General features: G+C 39.8%; 1 pseudogene; it reads left to right on the plus strand.

The window, feature by feature from the left end:
- Positions 1-662: 662 nt before the first annotated feature.
- Positions 663-2,267, plus strand: LOC129647784 (suppressor of cytokine signaling 6-like; annotated as a pseudogene).
- The last annotated feature ends 19,504 nt before the right edge of the window (positions 2,268-21,771 follow it).

Genomic DNA, 21,771 nt, shown 5'->3' on the forward strand with positions numbered 1-21,771 from the left:
CCGCTGGAACATCACACTTGGAGACTATGTTTGGGGAGCGGTGGCTATTTCATTGTTCTTGGGAACCAAATCTTGAGTAGTAGAGAACAAGGAACAAAGAAGAGATCACATCTCTGAAGACCTGGGAGCCGAAGCTATCTGAGTGTCAGTAAACCCCTGCAGTAGTCAACATGATGTCCTGAAATCTTCCACCAGATTAATTCCATGTTTTTACCAGAATGAATTATGCAGCAGAAGTTTCCCATAGTTTAGATTAAGCAGATCATCTTGCCGAATCAGGGGTGTAGGCGAGTGCTGTGATCTCTGCCTCAGCTTCCCCATTTATACAGAGTGGGTATTACTGTTGTTCCTCCCACCTTTAGCTGCAAGCACCTATGTAGCTTTATCTGGGTGGCATTTTTAAGGACATCACTTTTATGAACATGTTGAAACCTCGCCACTAACTTGGGTGATGGACACCGATACCTCTAAGATCACACAACTGATGAAGATGGACCTGGGATTTAGGTGAGCCAGAGCAGTATGGCTCCAGACAGTGACTTCCAAAGAGGAAATAAAGCTGGAAAAACCCATGGATGCAGCCTTCCCTGCAGCCTACCCAGGTGTTCAAGGATAATATCCCGGAGAGAAATTGAGCCCCTCGGATCAGGTAACTAGTCAGAATGAAGAAAATCAGTCTGAAGACCTTCCGGAAATCTTTAAGCTTGGGTAAGAGCAAAGAAGATGCAGAACTCATGGTCGTACAACAGCCAACACTAGCCAGCAACTTCAGGAAAAAGGAGTCCTTGTTTGGGCACTGCTACGGGAAGGAGATGGCCGGCTGTGATCTCCAAGGCGAAGATGAAATGGGTAAGAATCCATCCAAGAGCGAGAGCCTCTTGGGCACGCTGAAAAGACTGCTGAGCACCAAGCAGAAGGCCAAGGGCAGGGGCGGCATGGCTTTGGGGAGCTCAGTGGACAAGGACAAGTTCTCGTTGTCACCGGCGCCCCCGGTGTTCAAGGACGTGCGGTCACCGAAGCCCATGCACTCCCCGTCGCTGTGCAGCCATCACTACAGCCCCATGCCCTGGCCGTTGCGCCCCACTTCCTCGGAGGAAATGTGCATCCGGATGGAGTGGCAGGTCAAGGCGCGGGTGCACTCGCCGGACCCGGGTCGGCCCTCAACGGCGTGCACAAGGAATTCAGAGACCTCTGCCAGGCTGATCCCGCATGGCCGGAGTTGCTGGACTCGCTGGGAACTCCGTGTCCCTGGTCCGGGGACCTGTGCCTCTGCCTGGGTAAACACGTGCCTGTCGTCCTTGGACTGGTGGCTCGGGACTACATCCAGTACACTGTGCCTTTGGATGGCTCCTCCCCCAGCCGCAGGGGGCCCCTTCCCCTACCACCACCATGAGGACTACAAGCATCCGGCCCACTGGGACCTCGTCGTAGCCCCCGAGCTCTTCACCGAGGAGCCGGTGGGCAGCCTGCTGATGGGCACCACAGGGGTCTTGCTGCAGTGCTTGAGGGTGGGCCCAGGTGGGCCCTGAACTGCCCCACCCCACCCCACCCTGCCCAGAGAAATACACACACACACACACACACACACACACACCCCGCTGCTACCTCCCCTGCAGACTGATCTGAGCCAAAGGAACTTCGCCAAGCTGACCTGCCCAGACGCCCACCTAGTGAGAGCATGTGCTGCCACTTGAATTTCGATCCCAACTCAGCCCCCAGGGTGGCCAGGGTATATGACTCAGTGCAAAGCAATAGCCCCATGGTGGTGACCAGCCTGACGGATGAGCTCAAGAAGCTGGCCAAGCAGGGCTGGTACTGGGGACCCATCACAAGCTGGGAGGCGGAGGGCAAGCTGGTCAACATGCCTGATGGCTCCTTCCTGGTGACGGAGAGCTCTGACGACCACTACCTGCTCAGCATGAGCTTCCACTCCCACCGCACAACCCTCCACACCAGAATGGAACACTCCAATGGCAGGCTTAGCTTCTATGAACAGCTCGGACGTGGAGGGACACACGTCCATCATGGACCTGATAAAGCACTCTTTTAGGGACTCAGAGAACGGGGCCTTCTAATACTCAGGATCACGCCTGCCAGGCTTCGCCACCTACCCGGTGAGCCTCACCAACCTGGTGTCCTGCTTCCTGCAGGTGCGCTCACTGCAGTACCTGTGCCGCTTCGTCATCCGCCAGTCCACCTGGATAGACTTGATCCTGAAACCGCCCCTGTCCAGCAAAATGAAGGATTACTTATAGGAGAAGCACTAATGAGAGAGGACCGCAACCCAGCATCTTGCACTTTAGGAGTAAGAAAGAGAGACTAAGATACAGTTTACAGACTTCATCGCTATCAGAATCTTTTGCTGCCATACTATTATTTCAGTTTTATGTGGAAAAGAGTATCCAGTTCATTTAGGGGTGGGGAACTGTCCGTTAGGTGTCTTGGGTTTATTTTGGTTCTTTAAAAAGGGAAGTCTTGAGGTTTGAGAAAGTGTGAAGTGTTTTCCATAAATATGCAGAATAATCACAATGTGAATGATCAGATTCTCCTTACTCACCCACCCCCGGTCCTTTGCTGCTATCCACTGTGATTTTATGCATTAAAAACACATTTAATGTGTATCCAATCCTGAGTAAAGTTGAATGAAACTTATGGAATGAACCTGTTATGTCTCTCTTTCAATGGACCCTCTTCAAAGATAGTGTTGAGTCAGCATAGCCATGTGATTAATCACAGAGTTTACACCTACACCAAAAATGATTTTTAATTTCATGCTCTACAAAGGTTTATTTAAAATTGTGAACTGACATAACCTGGGGTAATGGAATGCAGGCCTGCTACATATCTTTCTGCCACATTCATTTCTAAATTATGTTTGATGTTTTGTGTTCTTTTGGTTCTGAGAAGTTTGATTTTTCTGTTGACTTCATTTTCATCTTGTGGTTCTTCCGTTTTAATAAGTTACCTTACATTAAAAAGTTGTAAATAAACGTATACCAGCAATTTAAAAATTGTTGCCTTTTCTGTCATTAAACTCTGGTACATATTGGCATAACATATAAAGACCTATGAAACTAGAACTATTAAAGACATTATTAGATGATCTTAGTTTCCTGTGATAAGCAATTTTTTATTTATACTTTCCTCTGATAAAATGTTTTATCTATGATTTCTTTAGCTTAGACAACATTTTCTTGCATGAACTTGATGGAGAAATGCTTTTCATCAATGGATGAGATGCTCTTGCAACGTTAAAGTCTATAATGTTAAAAAAAAAATCTCAACTGGAATTCCATCACCTCCACTAGCTTTGTTCTTAGTGATGCTTCCTAAGGCTCATTTGACTTCATATTCCAGGATGTCTGGCTCTAGGTGAGTCATCACACCATCGTGGCTATCTAGGTCATTAAGATCTTTTTTGTACAGTTCTTCTGTGTATTCTTGCCACCTCTTCTTAATATCTTCTGCTTTTGTTAGGTCCCTACCATTTCTGTCCTTTATCAAGCCCATCTTTGTATGAAATGTTCCCTTGGTATCTCTAATTTTCTTGAAGAGATCTCTAGTCTTTCTCATTCTATTGTGTTCCTCTATTTCTTTGCATTGATCACTAAGGAAGGCTTTCATAACCCTCCTTGCTATTCTTTGGAATTCTGCCTTCAGATGCTTATATCTTTCTTTTTTTCCTTTGCCTTTAGATTCTCTTCTTTTCTTAGCTATTTGTAAGGCCTCTTCAGACTACCTTTTAGCATTTCTTTTGCTCAGGGATGGTCTTGATCACCACCTCCTGTTCAATGTAATGAACCTCTGTCCATAGTTCATCAAGCACTCTATTAGATCTAATCCCTTGAATCTATTTGTCACTTCCACAGTACAATAGTAAGGGATCTTATTTAGGTGATACCTAAATGGTCTAGTGGTTTTCCCTACTTTCTTCAATTTAAGTCTGAATTTGGCAATAAGGAGTTCATGATCTGAGCCACAGTCAGCTCCCAGTCTTGTTTTTTTTCTGATTGTTTAGAGCTTCTCCATCTTTGGCTGCAAAGAATATAATCAGTCAGATTTTGGTATTGACCATCTGGTGATGTCAATATGTAGAGACTTTTCTTGTGTTTTTGGAAATGGGTGTTTGCTATGACCAGTGCATTCTCTTGGCAAAACTCTGTTAGCCTTTGCCCTGCTTCATTCTGTATTCCAAGGCCAAATTTGCCTGATACTCCAGGTATCACTTGACTTACTACTTTTACATTACTGTCTCCTATAATGTAAAGGACATCTTTTGGGGGGCATTAGTTCTAGAGGGTCTTATAGATAGATCTTCATAGAACCATTCAGCTTCTTCAGCATTACTGGTTGGGGCATAGACTTGGATTACTGTGATACTGAATGGTTTGCCTTGGAAATGAACAAAGATCATTCTGTCATTTTTGAAATTGTACCCAAGTACTGCATTTTGGACTGTTTTGTTGACTATGATGGCTATTCCATTTCTTCTAAGGGATTCTTGCCCACAGTAGTAGATATAATGGTCATCTGAGTTAAATTCACCCTTTCCAGTCCATTTTAGTTTTCTGATTCCTAAAATGTCAATGTTCACTCTTGTCATCTCCTGTTTGGCCACTTCCAATTTACCTTGATTTATGGACCTAACATTCCAGGCTACTATGCAATATTGTTCTTTACAGCATCAGACTTTACTTCCATCACTAGTCACATCCACAGCTGGGCATTGTTTTTGGTTTTGCTCCATCTCTTTATTCTTTCTGGAGTTATTTCTCTACTCTTCTCCAGTAGCATACTGGGCACCTATCATCCTGGGGAGTTCATATTTCAGTATCTTATCTTCTTTCCTTTTCATACTGTTCATGGGGATCTCAAGGCAAGAATATTGAAGTGGTTTGCCATTCCCTTCTCCAGTTTACCACGTTTTGTCAGACCTCCCACCATGACCTGACCGTTTTCAGTGGCCCTACACAGCATGGCTCATAGTTTCATTAAGTAGACAAGGCTGTGGTCCTTGTGATCAGTTTGATTAGTTTTCTGTGATTGTGGTTTTTATTCTGTCATTTTTGGAAGGATAAGGATAAGAGGCTTATGGAAGCTTCCTGATGGGAAAGAGAGTGGGGGGGAATTGTTTCTTGTTCTGATGGGTGGGGCCATGCTCAGTAAATCTTTAGTCCAATTTTCTGTTGATGGGCAGGGCTGTGTTCCCTCCTTATTGTTGACCTGAGGCCAAACTATGGTGGAGGTAATGAAGATACCTGGCAACCTCCTTCAAAAGGTCCTTTGCACTCATTGCTGCACTCAGTGACCCCAATGCCGAAGCAGGATGCTGCAGGCCCACGTCTCTGCTGGAGACTCTTGGACACACAGGCAAGTCTGGATCAGTCTCTTGTGGGGTCATGGCTCCTTTCTCCTGGGTACTGGTGTGCACACGGTTTTGTTTGTGCCCTCCAAGAGTCTGTTTCCCCAGTCCTGTGTAAGTTCTGGCAGCTCTATGTTTGGGTTAATGGCGACCTCCTCCAAGAGGGCTTATGCCACACTGAGGTCTATTGCACCCAGAGCCCCTGACCCTGTGGCAAGCCATTGCTGATGCATTCCTCTGCAGAAGACATTCAAACACTCAAAAGATTGTCTGGCTCAGCCTATGTGGGTGTCTCCTGGTGCATGCAAGGTTTTGTTTGAGCCCTCCAAGCATCTCTGTTGGGTATGGGGTTTGACTCTAAATGCACTTTTACCCCTCCTACCATCTTGCTGGGACTTCTCCTTTGCCCTTGGGCATGGGGTATCTTTTTCTTGGTTGGATCCAAAATTCTCCTGTTGATGGTTGTTCAGCAACAAGTTGTAATTTTGGAGTTCTTGCAGGAGAAGATGAGTGCACATCCTTCTACTCCACCAGCTTGGGATATTTGAATGGCATTTAAACAATGCAAACTTTTTAAAATGAACAATAGAGATGAAAACATTCTCTGGGAAATGGGGAGTAATTGAGCTTCTTTGGAATTGAATTCATGGAAGTAGAATAGAAATGTATAAGCTAAGACAGATAGGGCATTTTGAAACTATATTGTGGAAGTTTTGATTTGAGTGCCAGTAACTTTGTACTTACTTCTTTAGGTAATGATGATCTTGTGTATACTTTTCAAAGAGAAGGTAGGTTAATCTAGTGTGTATTAGAAATCAGCCTCTAGATGGTAGAATGAGGAATGGAAAGGCAAGAGTTTGGGGAAAGGAAAAGAGGTGGAGAGATTTTAATCAATCATGAAGAGTACCCAAAGCAAAAGTGTTACAGTGGAGAAAGAATGGATATGAAGAATATGAAGAATAGTTTAGAAAGCTGGTTCATTCATTCACTTTAAAAAACTGTGATAAATATTAGGGATAAGATGTGACTTTCCTTCATTGCAAAAGAAGCTAAAAATATGAAGAGCAAAAAGCATGGAAATGAACAAAATATATCAATATTGTGACACTGTCACAAGAGTTTGGAGTGGAAAGAGATATTGACAATTAACCAAAGACTTGGTTTAAACATCTTGATATGTAATACTGAAGAATCTGAATTTATTCTGAGGTTTATGAGAGACGAATAAAGGTTTAAGTGTAAAATGACTTAATCAGATTTGTGTTTTAGTATGACTTTTTAGTGTGACTCAGACAGTAAAGAATCTGCAATGAGGGGGACCTGGGTTCAATCCCTGGGTTGAGAAGATCCCTGGAGAAGCAAATGGCAACCCACTCCAGTATTCTTACCTGGAGAATTCCATGGACAGAGGAGATTGGCAGGCTACAGTCCATGGGGTTGCAAAGATTTGGACACAACTGAACAACTAACACTCAACAACTCAGCATGGTTTCCCTGAAAGTAGCAAGGGGTTATATTTGCAGCAGTAATGACACATATCTTAAATTTATCTTTTTTTTTTTAATTAAAGAGAGTATGTCAGCCTATGCATACAAATTTTATAACCCTATATTACCACAATTATATCCTGAAAATTAATAAACTTTGTTTTGTGAGATACAACTTGTCACTTTCCAAGAGCTTTGCCAACAACTAAACTAGGTCCTTTGCCATCTGCCTCTGCAGAGACTGAACCCTGTGCTGCTGCAGCTGTTGACATTCCAACACCGCCTGGGAGTTCAGAATGGAGTGAGGCACTCTGTGCTCGAGGGAATCTAGTGGGACAGGTCTTTAGACAGTTGGGTGTTTTCAGAAAAAGGTTTTATGGTATCAATGGTTTAATCTCCTCATAAGTAGAAAAGCATTAAATCCTTTCATGGTGGCCTCAGATCCTGGGACTAGCAGAAAACGTTTTGTAAAATGAGTGCTTAATGGTCGGGAAGATCCACTGGAGAAGGAAATAGCAACCCACTCCAGTATTCTTGCCTGGAAAATCCCATGGACAGAGGAGCCTGATGGGCTACGGTACATGGGATCACTAAGAGTTGGAAAGGACTGGGAGATTAACATTTTCTTTTCACTTTCAATGGTATTGAACTCCACCTTCACCAGAACCTTATATATTGATCTTCCTCCCACTGACTCTTTGAAGCAGTCTCTCAGAGGTATCTGAGGTGCTGTGTCTCAGCCTGCAGTCCTCACTTTGCCCCAAATAGAACTTAACTTGTGACTCTCAAGTTGTACATCTTTTTTAGTTGACAGTCCTTATTGATAGTTTACATCTAAATATTGAATCTATTTTTGTAAAACAATAATTTTGAATTTTATCAATAAAATCTGACCATAAAAATGCAAATCAAAACCACTATGAGGTACCATTTCACACCAGTCAGAATGGCTGCGATCCAAAAGTCTACAAGTAATAAATGCTGGAGAGGGTGTGGAGAAAAGGGAACCCTCTTACACTGTTGGTGGGAATGCAAACTAGTACAGCCACTATGGAGAACAGTGTGGAGATTCCTTAAAAAACTGGAAATAGACCTGCCTTATGATCCAGCAATCCCACTGCTGGGCATACACACTGAGGAAACCAGAAGGGAAAGAGACACGTGTACCCCAATGTTCATCGCAGCACTGTTTATAATAGCCAGGACATGGAAGCAACCTAGATGTCCATCAGCAGATGAATGGATAAGAAAGCTGTGGTACATATACACAATGGAGTATTACTCAGCCATTAAAAAGAATACATTTGAATCAGTTCTAATGAGGTGGATGAAACTGGAGCCTATTATACAGAGTGAAGTAAGCCAGAAAGAAAAACACCAATACAGTATACTAACGCATATCTATGGAATTTAGAAAGATGGTAACAATAACCCTGTGTACGAGACAGCAAAAGAGACACTGATGTATAGAACAGTCTTATGGACTCTGTGAGAGAGGGAGAGGGTGGGAAGATTCGGGAAAATGGCATTGAAACATGTAAAATATCATATATGAAACGAGTTGCCAGTCCAGGTTTGATGCACGATACTGGATGCTTGGGGCTGGTGCACTGGGACGACCCAGAGGGATGGAATGGGGAGGGAGGAGGGAGGAGGATTCAGGATGGGGAACACATGTATACCTGTGGCAGATTCATTTTGATATTTGGCAAAACTAATACAGTTATGTAAAATTTAAAAATAAAATAAAATTAAAACAACAACAACAACAACAACAACAAAAATATTTTCTACACATTACAAAATATTTTTCCCTAAACAGGATGAAGAAGATTGTACCACTGCTATGCAGACTTCCTGCTCAGGAGAAGCAAAATGTCAGTGAACACTAGATTCCACTTTTGATGGAAGTACATTAAAAGGAGAGTAAAAAGTGACCCACACAGTTACTCAGTTATTTCATGTTTAAACATCCACATTATATGTCATTAACAATGAATTCATAGGTGTTAATAAATTTGCACTTGAGTTGTTTATACTTAAAAAGCTGTATGACCTTGGATAAATGGGAAACTTTTTCTTGTTGGAATTTCTTCTGGTGTGAAATAATGAAAAGGTCCATTCTTAATATGACTCGATTAATTATCAAAGTTGAAGAAGTTGAAGTCATATATTTGAGTGTTATAGAATCAACATGTATGCTTGATTGGTTCAAATATATTGTGCATACACTTTTAATTGTTTAATCATTAAAAAAACTCAACTACACATCCTTTACCAGTAATCTTAAATTATCTTATATTAAAAAAAAAAAAACCCTGAAGTGTAATAGAATAGACATCACATTTCTTTCAACTCTTCTTACAAATTACCCTTATAACTCAGCTCTGTTCTGATACTAATTGGCATTACAGAGTTTACAATTTTAACATGGATTGATAGACCAATCCCACAGTCAAAATGAAAGTATGAAAATACTTTATTTAAAATCTATTGCTCTTCATGAAGTAGCATGCCTAATAAAATAAACTGATTTTATGCCATAAAAATAATGTTCATCAGTGCCTTGAAAAGGATTAGGAAAAGCAAGCCATATTAAAAGTTAGAATCTTACATGGAACAACTGACTAGTTCAAAATTGGAAAAAGAGTAGGACAAGGCTCCATATTATCACACTGTTTGTTTAACTTATATATGCAGATGATACCACTCCAATGGCAGAACGTGAAGATGAACTAAAGAACTTGATGAGGGTGAAAGAAGACAGTGAAAAAGTTGGCTTAAAACTCAACATTCAGAAAATGAAGATCATGGCATCTGGTCCCATTATTTCATGGCAAATAGATGGGGAAAAATTGGAAACAGTGAGATAATTTATTTTTGGTGGCTCCAAAATCACTGCAGATGGTGACTTCAGCCAGGAAATTAAAAGATGCTTGCTCCTTGGAAAAAAAATTTATGACCAACCTAGACAGCATATTAAAAAGCAGAGACATTACTTTGCCAATAAAGTTCCATTTAGTCAAAGCTATGGTTTTTCCAGAGGTCATGTATGGATGTGAGAGATGGATCATAAAGAAAGCTGAGCATCAAATAATTGATGCTTTTGAACTGTGGTGTTGGAGAAAACTCTTCAGAGTCCCTTGCACTTCAAGGAGATCCAACAAGTCGATCCTAAAGGAAATCAGCCCTGAAAATTCATTGAAAAGACTGATGCTGAAACTGAAGCACAAATACTTTGGTCACCTGATGAGATGAACTGACTCATGGGAAAGGACCTGGTTGGATTGCATCACCAACTCGATGGACTTGGGTTTAAGCAAGCTTCAGGAGTTGGTGATGGACAGGGAATCCTGCCCATGGCCTGCAGCAGTCCACAGGGTCATAGAGTTGGACATGACTGAGCAACTGAACTGAACTGAAAATCACTGTAGACAGTAACTGCAGCAATGAAATTAAAAGATGCTTTCTTCTTGGAAGGAAATCTATGACAAATCTAATGTATTAAAAAGCAAGAACATCATTTTGCTGGCAAAGATCCTTATGGTTTTTCCAGTAATCATGTGCTGTTGTGAAAGCTGGATCATAAGGAAGTTTGAGTACCAAACAATCCATTCTTTTGAATTGTGGTGTCGGAGAAGACTCATGAGTGTCCCTTGAACAGCAAGGGCATCAATCAAATCAGTAATTCCTAAAGAAAATCAACCCAAAATATTCACTGGAAGGACTGATACTAAAGCTGAAGCTCCAATAATTTGGCCACCTGATGTGAAGAGCCAATCATTTAGAAAAGACCCTGATGCTTGAAAGATTGAAGGCAAATGGAGAAGAAGGCATCAGAGGGTGAAATGGTTAGATAGCATCACTGACTCAATGGACATGAATTGAGGCAACACCAGAAAATAATGAAGGACAGGGAAGCCTGGGATGTTGCAGTCCATTGGGTCACAAAGATCTGGACATGACTGAGCAACAGAACAACAACAGTTGATCATTTCAGGATTCAATATGCTTAATAAGAACACCATGAGACTCAAAAATAGGACATATCATTTTAAGGAAGTCCTTTTTCTCAAAAGTGTAGACAGTACATTTGGAATTGAAGTTTAGATTGAAGGCTGAATTTGAGTTTTATAAAATAAACACCAATGTTCATTCACCTTTTTCTACTAAACCCAGTTCCTACGGGAATCAGCAACTTGAATAAGTTCACAGGAAAATGAAGCAAAGTTGTTTTGGCTAATGGTTTGTGAAAGAAGTAAATTCAGGGACTCATCTGAAGCTTAGCTGTGTCAATTATGTAGGTGAATAGGTAACAGGCTATCTTTCAAAACACTATAAATGGTATCAGTGGACTAAGCAAAGAAAATTGGACTCCAGATGCTGGGTGATTTGCCAAGATTTTGATCAGAAGCACACACTTGCCAATTGGAATTTAGCATGGATGTGTGGTATTTACATAATAAAATTTAAATATTAATTTTATTCCTTGAGGTAAAAAGAAAATAATGCAAACAAAAGATATAAATGAAATAATTACATGGACATAATTAAATAGGGTTTAGTATATTTTTCTTTAACATTTTATTCTTAAAAACAGCAAAAAGATTGTCAAAAAGATTCAAAAGAAACAAATTCTAACAAATTCTACATGTATCACATTTTTTACCAAAAGTGCTAAAGTCTATTTTGATTAATTATGTATGGACTAAATACTTCAGCTCTAATAATAGACATTCTTGCTTAATATTTTGAAAGGCAACAAAACAAAGAGTCCAAAGATTTTGCATCAGCTCTGCCAAGTTTTAGATCTTTGATTTGAGGTAATCTGTTTAACCATTTTTGGTCAGCATTTTCTCATCTGTAAAATGGGAAGTCAGTGAAATACTTACTAGAAATCAGTTTAAGGATAAATGTCTCTCTTAACTGAAATAAATTTATTCATTTACAGAAGGTGACTTATTTGAGTTTTATAACAAAAGTCATCAAAAAATCACTGGTGTGGCATCAAAAACTGAAAGTTCAAATTGGTCATGACGACAAGCTGAGCGACCTTGGGCAAATCACTAAGTTGACTTATGGGCTCAGACCTCTTCTAATGTTTCATGTTTCTCAGTCCATAGACAGTGACAATAAAAGCCCTCTCCCTCTCTGGCACACAAACAGGGTTACTCAAAAGAGGAAAGACTATTTCCCAAAGAGAGCATTCAGTGTGAAGTTGTATAATTTTGGTTGGTCTGTATCAAGTCACCATAAAGGGTTTTAAAAGCAACATTCATTTGAGTTATAAAAAGTTCTTCAAAATATAATTAAACTTCCCCACAAAACACACTTTATGCACTATTATACAAGAAAGTCACCATCTTGCAATAGTTTTTGGATGTTTAAGTTTCTAAATATTTCAAGGTGTGCTCAGTTTTCAATGACTTCCCTTGTGGCTCAGCTGGTAAAGAATCTGCAATGTGGGAGACCTGAACTCAATCCCTGGGTTGGGAAGATCTCCTGGAGAAGGGAAAGGCTACCCACTCCAGTATTCTGGCCTGGAGAATTCCATGGACTGTATAGTTCATGGGGTCGCAAAGAGTCAGACCCGCCTGAGCAACTTTTACCTTCACTTTCAGTTTTGAATAGATGTGCTCATACCTTGTAATCCTTTATTTCTTGTTTGATCATGAAAAAAAAGTCTGTATAAGATAGCTGGATACATTAGATATTTGCATAAAAATTGCTATTACTATCTCAGGGTTAGAGTTTAGGGTTTCCACACTAACTGCAGCTGTCCTGTTAATTCACCTTTCACAAACCACCAGTCTTGGTTGCCAAGAGATAGTTTAAGAAATGCTACAGCAAGTGTGCACTTTTGATTCCCAGTTGGAGATTCATTAATGAACCCTTCTGCTTTCCAGCAAAGCATGTACATCACTTCATGGCAAATACATGGAGAAACAGTGGAAACAGTGAGAGACTTTATATTCTTGGGCTCCAAAATCACTGCAGATGGTGACGTCAGCCATGAAATTAAAACACGCTTGTTCCTTGGAAGAAAAGCTATGATCAGCCTAGACAGCATATTAAAAGTAGAGACATTACTCTACTCAGAGCCAACAAAGGTCTGTATATTCAAATCTATGGTTTTTCTAGTAATCACATGTGGTTTCAAGAATTGAACCATAAAAAAGGCTGAGCATTGAAGAATTTCTGCTCTTTATTTTATTTTTTTTAATTTAATTTTATTTTTTAAACTTTACATAATTGTATTAGTTTTGCCAAATATCAAAATGAATCTGGCACAGGTATACATGTGTTCCCCATCCTGAACCCTCCTCCCTCCTCCCTCCCCATTCCATCCCTCTGGGTCGTCCCAGTGCACCAGCCCCAAGCATCCAGTATCGTGCATTGAACCTGGACTGGTAACTTGTTTCATACATGATATTTTACATGTTTCAATGCCATTCTCCCGAATCTTCCCACCCTCTCCCTCTCTCTCAGAGTCCATAAGACTGTTCTATACATCAGTGTCTCTTTTGCTGTCTCGTACACAGGGTTATTGTTACCATCTTTCTAAATTCCATATATATGTGTTAGTATCCTGTATTGGTGTTTTTCTTTCTGGCTTACTTCACTCTGTATAATAGGCTCCAGTTTCATCCACCTCATTAGAACTGATTCAAATGTATTCTTTTTAATGGCTGAGTAATACTCCATTGTGTATATGTACCACAGCTTTCTTATCCATTCATCTACTGATGGACATCTAGGTTGCTTCCATGTCCTGGCTATTATAAACAGTGCTGTGATGAACATTGTGGTACATGTGTCTCAGACTCTCAAGAGTCCTTTGGACAGCAAGGAGATCCAACCAGTCAATCCTAAAGGAAATCAGTCCTTAATATTCATTGGAAGGACTGATGCTGAAGCTGAAACTCCAAAATTTTGGCCACCCAACAAAAAGAACTGACTCATTGAAAAAGACGATGATACTGGGAAAGATTGAAGGCAGGAGTAAATGTGGATGACAGAGGATGAGATGATTGGATTGCATCACCTACTTGATGGACTTGAGTTTGAGCAAGCGCCAGGAATTCTCCTTGATGGACAAGGAAGCCTGATGTGCTGCAGATCATGGGATCACAAAGAGTCAGACATGACTGAATGACTGAACTGAACTGAACCCTTCAGTGCAGGATTGCATAATATTTGTTTCTATCTCCCCAATAAGCAATAACTTAGAATATAAAAGAACAGATTTTGCAAACTGTGGATAATCCACTGGTGAGCTGCAAAATTCTTTTGGTGAATCCTGACTAGTAGACAGATTAAGGAAAAGGAAAAAAAAAAAGAGGAATAAAGAAGAAATAAATAGATAGATAGGAATCAGTTCAGTTCAGTCACTCAGTCATGTCCAACTCCTTGTGACCCCATGAATTGCAGCACGCCAGGCCTCCCTGTCCATTACCAGCTCCCTGAGTTCACTGAGACTCATGTCCATAGAGTCAGTGATGCCATCCAGCCATCTCATCCTCTGTCGTCCCCTTATCCTCTTGCCCCCAATCCCTCCCAGCATCAGAGTCATTTCCAATGAGTCAACTCTTCGCATGAGGTGGCCAAAGTACTGGAGTTTCAGCTTTAGCATCATTCCTTCCAAAGAAATCCCAGGGCTGATCTCCTTCAGAATGGACAGGTTGGATCTCCTTGCAGTCCAAGGGACTCTCAAGAGTCTTCTCCAACATCACAGTTCAAAAGCATCAATTCTTCAGCACTCAGCTTTCTTCACAGTACAACTCTCAATCCATACATGACCACAGGAAAAACCATAGCCTTGACTAGACGGACCTTTGTTGGCAAAGTAATGTCTCTGCTTTTCAATATTCTATCTAGGTTGGTCATAACTTTCCTTCTAAGGAGTAAACGTCTTTTACTTTCATGGCTGCAGTCACCATCTGCAGTGATTTTGGAACACAGAAAAATAAAGTCTGACACTGTTTCCACTGTTTCCCCATCTATTTCCCATGAAGTGATGGGACTGGATGCCATGATCTTCATTTTCTGAATGTTGAGCACTAAGCCAACTGTTTCAGTCTCCACTTTCACTTTCATCAAGAGGCTTTTTAGTTCCTCTTCACTTTCTGCCATAAGGGTGGTTTCATCTGCATATCTGAGGTTATTGATATTTCTCCCAGCAATCTTGATTCCAGCTTGTGCTTCTTCCAGCCCAGCATTTCTCATGATGTATTCTGCATATAAGTTAAATAAACAGGGTGACAATATACAGCCTTGACGAACTTCTTTTCCTATTTGGAACCAGTCTGTTGTTCCATGTCCAGTTCTAATTGTTGATTCCTGACCTGCATATAGGTTTCTCAAGAGGCAGGTCAGGTGGTCTGGTATTCCCATCTCTTTCAGAATTTTCCACAGTTTATTGTGATCCACACAGTCAAAGGCTTTGGCATAGTCAATAAAGCAAAAATAGATGTTTTTCTGGGACTCTCTTGCTTTTTCCATGATCCAGCGGATGTTGGCAATTTGATCTCTGGTTCCTCTGCCTTTTCTAAAACCAGCTTGAACATCTGGAAGTTCATAGTTCACGTATTGCTGAAGCCTGGTTTGGAGAATTTTGAGCATTAATTTACTAGCATGTGAGATGAGTGCAATTGTGTAGTAGTTTGAGCATTCTTTGGCATTGCCTTTCTTAGGGATTGGAATGAAAACTGACCTTTCCCAGTCCTGTGGCCACTGCTGAGTTTTCCAAATTTGTTGGCGTATTGGGAGAGCATAAGTCAGAATGTCAGAAAGTCAACATGCTCTCAATACTGTCAGATCAGATCAGATGAGATCAGTTGCTCAGTCGTGTCTGACTCTCTGTGACCCTATGAATCGCAGCACGCCAGGCCTCCCTGTCCATCACCAACTCCTGGAGTTCACTAAGACTCACGTCCATCGAGTCAGTGATGCCATCCAGCCATCTCATCCTGTGTCGTCCCCTTCTCCTCCTGCCCCCAATCCCTCTCAGCATCAGAGTCTTTTCCAATGAGTCAACTCTTCGCATGAGGTGGCCAAAGTACTGGAGTTTCAGCTTTAGCATCATTCTTTCCAAAGAAATCCCAGAGCTGATCTCCTTTAGAATGGACTTGTTAGATCTCCTTGCAGTCCAAGGGACTCTCAAGAGTCTTCTCCAACACCACAGTTCAAAAACATCAATTCTTCAGCACTCAGCCTTCTTCACAGTCCAACTCTCACATCCATACCATAGTCTTCAGCTTTTCCTTTCTCTTCAGAGGACAAATGATATAGATTGACTCATCCTTTCAAAATATGTATGTTGAAAACCTGCACAAGATTATGGTATTAGAAGGTTGGAAATTTACAGGTGATTAGATCATGAGGGCACTTCCCTCTTGAAAAGGATTAGTGCTCTTATAAAGAAAGTGGAGTTGCTCAGTCTTGTCTGACTCTTTGAGACCCCATGGACTGTAGCCTGCCAGGCTCCTCCATCCATGGAATTTTCAAGGAAAGAATATTGGAGTGGGTTGCTATTTCCTTCTCCAGGGTATCTTCCAAACCCAGGGATCAAACCCAGGTCTCCTGCATTTCAGGAAGATTCTTTACCATCTGAGCCACCAAGGAAGTACATTCTTATAAAAGAGATCTCTAATCTGTTCTACCATGTGAAGATACTGTAAGAAAACATAATGTATGAACCAGAAAGTGGACTCTCACTAGATGCTGAGTCTACATAAATGCTTGCTGTTCATAAGTAACCCAGTTTATGATTTTTTTTTTTTTTCTGGTAATACCAGCCTGAATGGACTAAGAAAAAGATGAGTCATTACATGATTCCCCTAGGCATTCTTCTGTTCCACCTGACAAGCACAAAAGTAGTTTTAATCTAGTGGATTGGCTAGTGTGGCAGAGCTAAAATAACTGGGTTCACGGATCTGGTAGTTTGTTGAAGATGACTATAAAGGATTCAGCTGGAACTGTTGACTAGACAGCCTACATATAGGTTTCCTAGTACAACAGTTTGGGAATAAATAAAGATATTTCAAGTTAAACAAAAACTGGGAGAGTTTATTTTTAGCAGACATGCCTTGTAAGAAATGCTATAAGGTGTTCTTGAAGCTGAAAGCAAGTGACACTGGGTGGTAAGTTGAATGTACACACCAAAAAAAAAAAAAAAAGCACTGAAAAAGACAATTATGTAATCATGAAGAAGCAAAAATACATAATTCTTCTTCTTCCTATGAACTAATTTTACAAAAAATATAAAGCAATATGTATATAATATTATTGATGTGCTTATAATATATGTAAATGTCACATATTTAATAATAACAGCACAAAGTTGATGGGTAGGAAGAAAGTTGTCTTGAAAGAAAGAATTAGCTCTATATGGTTAATCAAATACACAGGAACAAATAGAAAGAAGCAAAAATGATAAATAAGGAATTTATATTATAATAACCTCCAAAAACATATATTTGCTCCTTTTTCTTTTTTTCATTTTAAATAGATATAAAATTATGGAGTGTAATAATTATAAAATTGGTCTTATCCACATGTAATAATAACTCAGAAATGAGAGGAACATGGGGATATATGAGTGACATTTCTCTAACTCACTAAAATTGTCAGTAAAACCTCAATTTTGATAAGCTAAAATATTTAAGGTAAACCTTACAGCGATAAGTAAAATAAAAAACTTTTAAAAGAGCAACATTAATAATGGAATTAAAATACTACACTAGCAAACATTCATTTACTACAAAAGAAGGCAAGAAAGGAGATTTGTTGTTCAGTCACTCAGTCATATACTACACTTTGTGACCCCATGGGCTGCAGCACACCAGACTTCCCTGTCCTTCACCATCTCCTGGAGCTTGCTCAAACTCATGTTCATTGAGTCAGTGATGCCATCCAACCATCTTATCCTCTGTCGTTCCCTTCTCTTCCTGTCTTCTATCTTTCCCAGTGTTAGGGTTTTTTCCAATGAGTTGGCTCTTCACATCAAATGGCCAAAATATTGGAGCTTCAGCTTATACAAAGAAATAAAAAGCATTCATGTACTAGAGGAAAGTAAAGTAAAAAGATAAAGGCAGGAATAAATCAAATCGTATCAATTAAACATTGATGATGAATTACTTAAGCAATGCAATAAAAAGGCAGGGACGTGGGAGACAAATCCCTGGCCAGTGACTGGACTCAGTAGAGTTCATTTTCACTGTGACATGAGCCAAAGCTGGCTCCAGGATGGCTGGGAAGTCTGACAGGGAAAGTGGATATGAGGGGCTCCCCAATTTTTAGCTCACCCACCTTCAGTGATACAACCCCTGGCCAGCATGCTGGTTGAATCCTGGGTCTGAGGGAGCAGACAATTATTATTCTCTCCCCTGTCATGATGCCCTCCTTTGTGGAAACTCTTGTGTAAGAGTGTTCCTCAGCAAGAGGGAGCCCATCATAAATAACAACAGCAAAAATGCAGAGAAGGTAAGACTGAAAAAAATATGATCCAGTTGTATGCTAACTACAGGGAAAATATTAGATTCAATGATACAACTAGGTTAAAACTGAAAACATAGAAAAAAGATATGTAAAACACAATTGTGAGAATGTTGGAAGTGGTTACATTAATATCATAAAAAATAGACTTTAGGGCGGAAAGAAATTACTAGATTTAAAGATGGGTATTTTACAATAATAAAAGAAACAAATCATGAGGAAGACATAACAATTATAAATATTTTTGCCTGTTACTCCAAATATTTCTTGACTTCCTACCTTTGCATTCCAGAGGCAGATGATATACCCACTGAGTTATGAGGGAAGCACCTTGTAATGAAAAGGGCATCTTTTTTGGGTGTTAGTTCTAGAAGGTCTTTTCGGTCTTCATAGAACTGTTCAACTTCAGCTTCTTCAGCATTATTGGTCGGGGCATAGACTTGGATTACCGTGATATTGAATGGTTTGCCTTGGAAACAAACAGAGATCATTCTGTCATTTTTGAGATTGCATCCAAGTACTGCATTTTGGACTGTTGCTGACTATGATGGCTACTCCAATTCTTCTAAGGGATTCTTGCCCACAGTAGTAGATATAATGGTCATCGGAGTTAAATTCACCCATTCCAGTCCATTTTAGTTCACTTATTCCTAAAATGTCAATGTTCACTCTTGCCATCTCCTGTTGACCACTTCCAATTTGCCTTGATTCATGGACCTAACAGTCATGTTCCTATGCAATGTTGTTCTTTACAGCATCAGACTTAACTTCCATCACCAGACACATCCACAACTGGGTGTTGTTTTGCCATGATGGAGGTAATGAAGATAATGGTGACCTCCTTCAAAAGGTCCCGTGCAGGTACTGCAGCACTCATATCACATGCTAGCAAAGTAATGCTCAAAATTCTCCAAGCCAGGCTTCAACAGTACGTGAACCGTGAACTTCCAGCTGTTCAAGCTGGATTTAGAAAAGACAGAAGAACAAGAAATCAAATTGCCAACATCCGTTGGATGATGAAAAAAGCAAGAGAGTTCCAGATAAGCATCTACTTCTACTTTATTGATTACGCCAAAGCCTTTCACTGTGTGGATCACAACAAACTCTGGAAAATTCTTAAAGAGATGGGAATACCAGACCACCTGACCTGCCTCCTGAGAAATCTTTATTCAGATCAAGAAGCAAGAGATAGACTGGACATGGAACAACAGACTTGTACCAAATTGGGAAAGGAGTATGACAAGACTGTATACAGTCACCCTGCTTACTTAACTTATATGCAGAGAACATCATGAGAAATGCCAGGCTGGATGAAGCACAAGCTGGAATCAAGATTGCTGAGAGAAATATCAATAACCTCAGATATGCAGATGACACCACACTTATGGCAAAAAGTGAAGAACTAAGTAGTCTCTTCATGAAACTGAAAGATGAGAGTGAAAAGTTGGCTTAAAACTCAACATTCAGAAAATGAAGATCATGGGATCTGGTCCCATCACATCATGGCAAATAGATAGGGAAAAAATGGAAACAGTGGTAGATTTTATTTTTTACGGCTCCAAAATCACTGCAGATGGTGACTGCAGCCATGGAAGAAAAGTTATAATTAACCTAGATAGCATAGTAAAAAGCAGAGACGTTTTGCCAACAAAGGTCTGCATAGTTAAAGCTTTGTTTTTTCCAGTAGTCATGTACGGATGTGAGAGTTGGACTATAAAGAAAGCTGAGTGCCAAACAATTGATGCTATTGAACTGTGGTGTTGGAGAAGACTCTTGAGAGTCCCTTGGACAGCAAGGAGATCTAACCAGTCAATCCTAAAGGAGATCAATCCTGAATATTCATTGTAAGGACTGATGCTGAAACTCCAATACTTTGGCCACCTGATGCAAAGAACTGACTCATTTGAAAAGACCCTGATGTTGGGAATGATTGAAGGTGGGAAGAGAAGGGGATGACAGAGTATGAGATGGCTTGATGGCATCACTGACTCAATGAACATGAGTTTGAGTAAGCTCTGGGCATTAGTGATGGACAGCAAAACCCGGTGTACTGCGGTCCATGGGGTCACAAAGAGTCAGACATGACTGAGTGACTGAACTGAGCTGAACTCTACCACCTAACAAAAGAGCCCAAAATACATGAAGCAAAACTAAAAATTTAATGAAGAAACAAACAATTCAGCAACAATAGTTCAAAATTTTAATAACTCACATACAGCAATGGATTGAATAACTAGACAGGAGCTCATAAGAAAGTAAAACATAAGAAAACTTCAAAAATACTTGAAAAATAAAAGAAGATATTTGCATGTCATATATCTTGTATCACATTTGTATTTAGAAAATATAAAAAATACTTAGAATTTAATAAAAGAACATAATTTTAAAATGGGCAAAGGAGGAGGGAGGAGGGTTCAGGATGGGGAACACATGTATACCTGTGGCGGATTCATTTTGATATTTGGCAAAACTAATACAATTATGTAAAGTTTAAAAATAAAATAAATAAATAAATAAATAAAATGGGCAAAGTATCTGAATAGATATTTTTCCACAGAAGATATACAAATGGCCATAAGCACATGGAATTTATTCAACATCATTAGTCATTAGGAAAGTACAAAGCAAAGTCTCAAGAAGATACTATTCACAACCAGTAGGATGTAACTAAAAAAGAAACAATAATAAGTGATGCAAAGGAAGCAGAAAATTTAATAATTCATACACTTGTGATGGGAATGTTAAATAGGGCAGTTACTTTGGAGCACAGTTTTACAGTCCTTCTAAATGTTTAACAAAAAGTTTCCATGTGATCCCAAAATTTCACTCCTAGGTATACACTAAAGCTAAATGAACACATATCTCCACACAAAATTTTACACAGTTTTTTTAGTTCTATTTATAATAGCCAAGATGTGTCAATAATTCAAACATCTATCAATTGAGAAATAAGTGCATACAGTGTTTCATATCTGTGTAATTAAACATTCTTTGACATAACAGAATGTGCTCTGATATATAATATGGCATATATGAATTTTTGTAACCATTATGCTAGATTAAAGAAACCAGTCACACAAAAACATTCTATCTCCCAATTTATAGTAAATATCCAAAACAGGCAAATACATAGACAGCTGAAATAGATTAGTGATTGCCAAATTATGGTGAAAGGGACCAGGTAAAGTGTGGAATGTCAACAGTAAGGAAGATCACATTTTGAAAAAGTAGTTTTTCTTGAAGAAGAATAAACCCGAATTTTAATCTAAGCAGAAAAGCTGAAGGTATGCTACCATTCTCTATTTCCATACATATTTGGAGCAATACTCCTCATTTTTAAAAGAGAATAATAAGTAACATTCCCTATTACGTATAAGTAATAGAGAATATTTTGAATACTCTTTGCTCACTTACAACAAAGAACTA

This window comes from Bubalus kerabau, chromosome 3, assembly GCF_029407905.1.
Source record: "Bubalus kerabau isolate K-KA32 ecotype Philippines breed swamp buffalo chromosome 3, PCC_UOA_SB_1v2, whole genome shotgun sequence".
Taxonomy (NCBI): domain Eukaryota; kingdom Metazoa; phylum Chordata; class Mammalia; order Artiodactyla; family Bovidae; genus Bubalus; species Bubalus kerabau.